Raw genomic sequence first — 7358 nt, 5'->3', positions numbered from 1 at the left:
GTGACAGCCCACAACCTGGATGGCTTGAAGAGGGGTTTAGAGGAATTCATGGAGGCCAGGTCTATCAATGGCTACTAGTCTGTGGGCTATAGGCCACCTCCAGCCACAGAGGCAGGATGCAGGGGAGCAATGACAGGAGAGAGGGCAGGCACAGAGCTCTTGCCTGTGGGCTCCCCGGAGGCATCTGGTGGGCCACTGTGTGAAAGAGGATGCTGGACTAGATGGGCCTCCTTGGGCCTGATCCAGCAGGATTCTTCTCATGTTCTTGTGACCTTCTGTATACAAAGCAGGATCTCTGCCACTGAGCTCTTCTGACCCGGATTTAAACGATCAGAGATAAATGTATGAAGCTGGCTTAAACCGAGTCAGACCCTCAGTCCATCTAGCTCAGGATTGTCTACACTGACTGGCAGCAGCTCTCCCAAGGTTTCCAGCCCTAGGGAGGGGGTGGGGGTGGGATGCTGCCAGGGAGTGAACCTGGGACCTTCTGCTTGCAAAACAGATGCTCTACCTCTGAACTCTGGCCCCATTTCAATGTGTGTACATGGCTGGATCTCTGTTGCTTCTCAGGGCAGGACTCGGGGTTGACCAAAAATCTGAAAACAAGCCAAAAAATGCCCAAATAAGCCAAATTAGACCAAATTTAGCCAAACGCCCCAAAAGGCCAGAGCGGGGGCGTTTTGGCCTTTGGGGGGCTCTTGGCTGCTTGTTTTGGTTTGCCAAGTTTGGCAGGCAAGGGACGGTCCTTCTCTTACCTTGTCCTGCTGGAGCCAGCCATGGCTTCTGGGGAGCGTTGTTCTACATCCCTGCCAGCTCCCCATCCAGGACCGCAAAAATAGCCCGCCGTGGTGATAGTACTTTCTCTCAGTTTTCTCTGAGACACTGGACTGGACTCCCCTTTGATGTGGCAGCGGCAAGATGAGGTGGCTCTTCTGAATTTTCTTCTTCTTCTTCTTCTCCTCCAGGCAGCATGCACTTGTGTGTGTGTCTTGGCTTTCTCTGTGGAAGGAAGGAGATGGGGACACCATGAGAAACCAGACACGCTCGTGTCAGTCAGCCCCAGACACCCCACAACCCCTCCCCACACACACACACTCTCTGAGGTCATGAGGCACATTACCTAACACAGATGGCAGCAGCAACATAGCATTTGTGGGGGGGTGGGGGGGTGTTAGCAAGTTTGGCAGGCAAGAGATGCTCCTTCTCTACTGCAGGTATGGCAGTACTCCTCTCTCATTTTGCTCATGCTTCCATTTACTCTGACACTGAAATGGAAACATTGAACAAAAAGAGAGTGGGAACTCCTTTGCTCGGGCACATTTCTCCTCTCCATCATCACACAGTAGTAGTAGTAGTAGTAGTAGTAGTAGTAGTAGTCGGAAGGGAAGGCAAGTGCTTGTATGCCCTTTCCTGCTTCTCTGGCGCAAAAGGAAAACACAAGCACTCTCCTCCTCCTCCGCACGCAGAGCACTCCACTGGTCCTGGTCCTCATCCCTTGCTCGTACTCCTTTCACTCATTTCCCGCATCACCAAATTCCGACTGACTGGATTGGATTGGCAATGAGAGAAAAAAGAGAATTGAGCTGTGGATGGCAGGGGGCCTGGAACCCCAGAACAAACGAACAAACAGAAGCTGCCATCTTAGGAGCTGGGGAAGGTAAGACCTCCCCATCCCTCTGTTCTGCTTTTGACACAGAGAAGATGGGAAGGGCCCTCCTCCCCTGCCCTGCTCCGAGAGAAGAAAGAGACCCAAAATTAGCAGTTGGCACCCCAAAACAAACAAACAGAAGTTGTCTTCTTAGGAGCTGGGGAAGGTAAGCCCTCTCCATCCCTCTGTTCTGCTTTTGACACACAGAAGATGGAAAGCGCTTTCCTCCCCTGCCCTGCTCCGAGAGAAGAAGAGATCCAAATAGCAGTTGGCACCCCAAAACAAACAAACAAAATGTTGGAAGTTAAAGGACTTTGTGCTGTCTCTTTGTCTCAGACAGTGGAGGACAGACTAGCCAGTCAGAGGACTAGAGGATCAAGACATTGGTCACCCCTTCTCCACTGCTCTGACACTATCCCTTTGAAATGTAGATCGGTACTCTTAGGGATGAGCTTCCTTCCTCTCTCTCTCTTCCCTACCTATCCTTCTACCCTGCAACACGGCAAGCTCCTCTCCCTGCACCATGTGTGCAGAGAAGATGCAGAATCCATCTGCATCCAGCTAGATAGATAGATTAGAGATCCTAACTCCTCACTTTCCTATCTAGAATGGAGTTCCTTAATAAATGCCTTATATATTGATTTGAAACTATGAATTGGCTCCAAATTACTTTACTCTAAGCATACACGCATGCCTAACTGAATTCCGCTGTGTTGTGCCTCTGTGCACTCTGCTATAATGAAAAAGGGATTCTCTCACCACAGAGAATTTCCAACAGGTTATGGGAGCCCAGTATTTTGAGCTGCGTGTACTGCAACTAGAGAGTTAGGTTTGTTCCAGGAGATCCAGTGAGATCTAGCGTGGACACTTTGAATTGCTAATCTACAGCAACTGCCTTTTTGGAGCCAGTTAGAATGGCTACTTACCTAGAGGGAAAACTCTAGCTGACTATCTTGAACGCAGACAATTATTTGGAATGGAAAACCAGATTGAGGCTTGCACTGAAAGCAGGAGGACTCCAAAAAGTTACTGAGGAGGACCCCCCCCCCCCGCAGCAGGAACCACAGCTGCTGAGAAGACTGCCAGACAAAATTGGCTGATCAAGGATGCGAAATCTCAAGCCTTTATCGCTGTTTCTGGGAGTAAAAATTATCTTTACATGATATGTGATCTTGGAACCTCAAAGGAAATGCTAAGCAAGCTAGATTCCTTGCATATGAGGAAGGGGTGGGCATACACCTTTAACTTGAGAAAGAAAATGCAGGATCTCCAGTATAAAGATGGGGACTGTTTTGCTACATATATGGGATTTCTGGAAGATTTCTTTTTTCAATTTAAAGCAGCAGGGGGCAATTTACAGAGAGTCAGAAGCTGGAAGCTCTGTTCCTAAGCATGCCCCCCAGCTACAGCAGTGTAATTGGCCAATTCAAAACCCACACCACTCTAAGCTTTGAGAAAGCAGTGGAAACGTTATCTTCTGAAGCAAACAGAAGAAAAGTTTTGAATTCTCGCTATGAAAGTGAATTGGCAAGTAACTTTGCTCTTAAAGCAACAATTGATCATTCCAGAGGAAATTCCAACACAAAAGCTGTCTTCTTTGTCTTCTTCTTAGGAAGGCAAGCCCTTCCCTTCCCATCCCTCTGCCCTGGTGGGTAAGGGCTTTCCCCTGCTCCGATGCAGACCAGATAGCTCCCCCTGCAGACAGACGGGAGAGCTCCTTCTGTCCTCCAGCGTCTCTCCAGCACAGCAGCACCGACTTTACATACCTTGTCCTGCTGCAGGTCGCGATCCATCGCCGCCAGCACTCCTTTCTCTCATGTCATTCCTGCCGCTAATTCAATTTTTATGACAATGAATTAGTGCCAAGGAACAACAAGAGAATGGGAGTTCCTTTGCTTGGACACATTTCTCCTCTCCATCATCATCAGCACACAGTAGTAGTATCCGGGAGGCGACAGGTGCATTGCTAATGACAGAATGGGGGGAAATGCACCTCCCCCCATCCTCCGGCACATGCACAGTGCATGCAGCTGAGCACTGATCTCATCCTCATCCCGCGCTCCTACTCCTTTCTCTCAGCTCTCATCTCCATTCCGGGAGAGGGTGAGCTCTTCTTCCAATTTGACGTGGCAGCAGCAAGACGACAGCAGCAATCCTCCTCTTCCCATTGCCCGAGAAGAATAGAGAAAGTTCAGTGGGGAAAAGCTATCACAGCTCTGGAATACGACTCACTTTGGCTTCCGAAGACTCCCGCTTTCCCGTCCCGGGCTGGCGCATCAGGAGAGGCTTTTCCCGAGAGGCTTCAAAGTGGCTGGCTGGAGGAGCTGCCTTGGGGTCCACCCTGCAAGGCAAGCACAAGAGGACTGGGGAGAGGTGTTGGGAATCCCTGGTCTGTACCCCAACATTAGACACAGAGGTACCAACCCAGAAGTAGACTCACTCCTCCCCTCAGTCACGTGAGTGAGGAAGGATCTTCAGGTCAGAGTGAGGAGAAAGGGGACATGGGGAGCAAGAGCACATGTGTGCACGTGCGCGCACACACAGGGGCCCCATATGCATGCATCCCCCTCCATTTTTGCTAACTTCCTGAAATTCTTGGGGATGTGAAATTTTATTTGTTTATTTTACATTTCTAAGAGCATTATCCTGCTCTTGCTCCAAGGAGCCCAGAGTGGTGTACTATGTACTTAAGTTTCTCCACACAACAACCCTGTGAAGTAGGTTAGGCTGAGAGAGAAAAGTCTCTCAGAAATGGGGAGATACCAGGCATAAAATCACTCTCCGTGTGTGATTCTGCTGCTCCCTGTGACTGAGTGAGGAAGAGGGGAGAAAGAATTTCAGAACGTAAGCAAAAACCCTACTTCACAGGGTTGTTGTGAAAGAGAAACTCAAGTATGTAGTACACCACTCTGGGCTCCTTGGAGGAAGAGCGGGATATAAATGTAAAAATAAAGTATAATAAATATTAATAATTATATATCTGAACTAAAACCCAGCACCCTTCGCAAATACATTCCCCCGCCCTCCCAGTGCCCTGACCCAAAAGCTCAAACGGAACAGATCGGACAGCAACTCTAACTTGGGTTGACACACACACGCGTTTCTGTGGCTTCCTTGCAGCTACATCCCTCCCTATATGTGCTGCTGCTGTCGGCATCTGTGTGATATGTGGCCCCGGTGCTTGGCTTTAGGAACATAGGAAGCTGCCATATACTGAGTCAGACCATGGGTCTATCTAGCTCAGTATTGTCTTCACAGACTGGCAGCAGCGGCTTCTCCGAGGTTGCAGGCAGGAATCTCTCTCAGCCCTATCTTGGAGATTACCTGATGTGCCTTGTAATCCCCCACCCCCGAGTTACAGTACTACCTGCATAATATACTTCATAACCTTGTGGGTTTCCAAATCCTTGTGTGTAAATCTTTGTAGATATACAGGTGAAACTCGGAAAATTAGAATATCGTGCAAAAGTCCATTAATTTCAGTAATGCAAATTAAAAGGTGAAACTGATATATGAGATAGACGCATTACATGCAAAGCGAGATAAGTCAAGCCTTAATTTGTTATAATTGTGATGATCATGGCGTACAGCTCATGAAAACCCCAAATCCACAATCTCAGAAAATTAGAATATTACATGGAACCAAGAAGACAAGGATTGTAGAACAGAACAATATCGGACCTCTGAAAAGTATAAGCATGCATACGTATTCAGTACTTGGTTTGGGCCCCTTTTGCAGCAATTACTGCCTCAATGCGGCGTGGCATGGATGCTATCAGCCTGTGGTACTGATGAGGTCTTATGGAAGACCAGGATGCTTCATTAGCGGCCTTCAGCACTTCTGCATTGTTTGGTCTCGTGTCTCTCATCCTTCTCTCGGCAATGCCCCATAGATTCTCTATAGGGTCAGGTCAGGCGAGTGTGCTGGCCAATCAAGCACAGTACACTGTATACTTTTCAGAGGTCCGATATTGTTCTATTCTACAATCCTTGTCTTCTTGGTTCCATGTAATATTCTAATTTTCTGGGATGGTGGATTTGGGGTTTTCATGAGCTGTACGCCATGATCATCACAATTATAACAAATTAAGGCTTGACTTATCTCGCTTTGCATGTAATGCGTCTGTCTCATATATCAGTTTCACCTTTTAATTTGCATTACTGAAATTAATGGACTTTTGCACGATATTCTAATTTTCCAAGTTTCACCTGTATCATGTACAAACAACCACTTTGTATATAATTGTGCTTTGGCAACGTACTGTATGCTTTGGTAGTTTGTTGGTTCAATAAAATAAAATCTTGTCCTATTAAAAAAAATAAATCTTGTCCTATCTTGGAGAAGCCAGAGAGGGAACTTGAAACCTTCTGCTCTTCCCAGAGCGGCTTCATCCCCTGAGGGGAATCTCTTGCAGTGCTCACACATCAAGTCTCCCATTCAGACGCAACCAGGGCAGACCCTGCTTAATTATGGGGACATGTCATGCTTGCTACCACCAGACCAGCTCTCCTCTCCTAACGGAGCATAAAGACGACGAGTACGCACCATTCTTCCTCATTCATTCTTGGTGTGAAATGTGTCCAGGTGTGAGGAACCTGGACACATTGAACCTCATTTTTGAGTGTACAGCACTGTTCCCTCTAAGGTGTGCGTATGTGCACGTGCTCACACACTTTTGATGTCTGCTCAGTTAATTTTAGATCCCGCTCAGGTTGAATCAGGAAGGCCCTACACGAAAGGCATGTGCGCACACACTCTTTTGATAATGCCGCCCAGGACAAAACTCATTCCACCTAAAGATGGGAAAAATGAGAGAGAACACTAGTGTACAGCTGGGAGGAACAAACCCCTAACTTTTAAAGAACGAGTGGTTTGTTCACTTGAACACATGTCTGAAACTGCTTAACTTTCTGCACCGTAGAAAGAAAGCAACATCACTAGAATAATTTCCCTGACATAAAGCTTCACATCAAGAGAGTATTCCAGACTGCAGTTACTATGAAACCTTTCTCCCTGCCCATAAAATCAGGAGTTTTGTTATCCCTTCTAAATGTGTTTAGCATTCAGTGGGTACAATCCTACGCAGACATAGTTGCTCCATTGACCTCAGAGGAACTTACTTTTGTGTAAACATTAAAAAAGGCTGTAAAAAGCAAACCAATTGATAGGTAATTTGTCTGAAGCCATGCAGTCCTTTTAGCATTATAAAGGTAAAGTTGGGCCATCCAGTCAGTGTCGACCCCTGGTGACCGCAGAGCCTTGGGGTTGTCTTGGGTAGAATACAGGAGAGGTTGGCCATTGCCTCCTCCCACGCAGTATGAGAGAATGCCTTTCAGCACCTTCCTATACCGCTGTTGCCCAATATAGGTGTGGAAAACATAGCAGCAGGAATTCGAACCAGCAACCTCTGGCTTGCTAGTCAAGTCATTTCCTTGCTGCTCCATTAGGCAGCCTTATAGTAGCTCCCTTAAAGCAAACTTCAAGCCCCAGAAGGAATCCATGCTTGGACTCACATGGCACTATAACTTCCCAGTACATTTCAGTCAAAGTGTTCTTATTTATTGCTGTGAATTTTGTTTGTTGATTCAGCAGTGCAGTGACCTCTGCATATGTGCATAAATTCGGGATGCACTTTATTACCTCTCTAAAGACAAGTTCAGCTGCTCAGAAGCCTGACAAGCCTGGAGTACCCCAGTGGGCCGCCTGGCG

General features: G+C 47.3%; 1 long non-coding RNA gene across 1 annotated transcript; it reads right to left on the bottom strand.

The window, feature by feature from the left end:
• Positions 1–523: 523 nt before the first annotated feature.
• Positions 524–3900, bottom strand: LOC128342341 (uncharacterized). Its single transcript, XR_008314914.1, has 3 exons — positions 3881–3900; positions 756–999; positions 524–596 (listed from the first exon to the last, which is right to left on the bottom strand). It is a non-coding gene; the product is annotated as an uncharacterized LOC128342341 (long non-coding RNA).
• Between the last annotated feature and the right edge of the window lie 3458 nt (positions 3901–7358).

Source organism: Hemicordylus capensis, chromosome 2, assembly GCF_027244095.1.
Source record: "Hemicordylus capensis ecotype Gifberg chromosome 2, rHemCap1.1.pri, whole genome shotgun sequence".
NCBI classification, from domain to species: domain Eukaryota; kingdom Metazoa; phylum Chordata; class Lepidosauria; order Squamata; family Cordylidae; genus Hemicordylus; species Hemicordylus capensis.
This window is presented reverse-complemented; position numbering and strand designations above follow the sequence as displayed.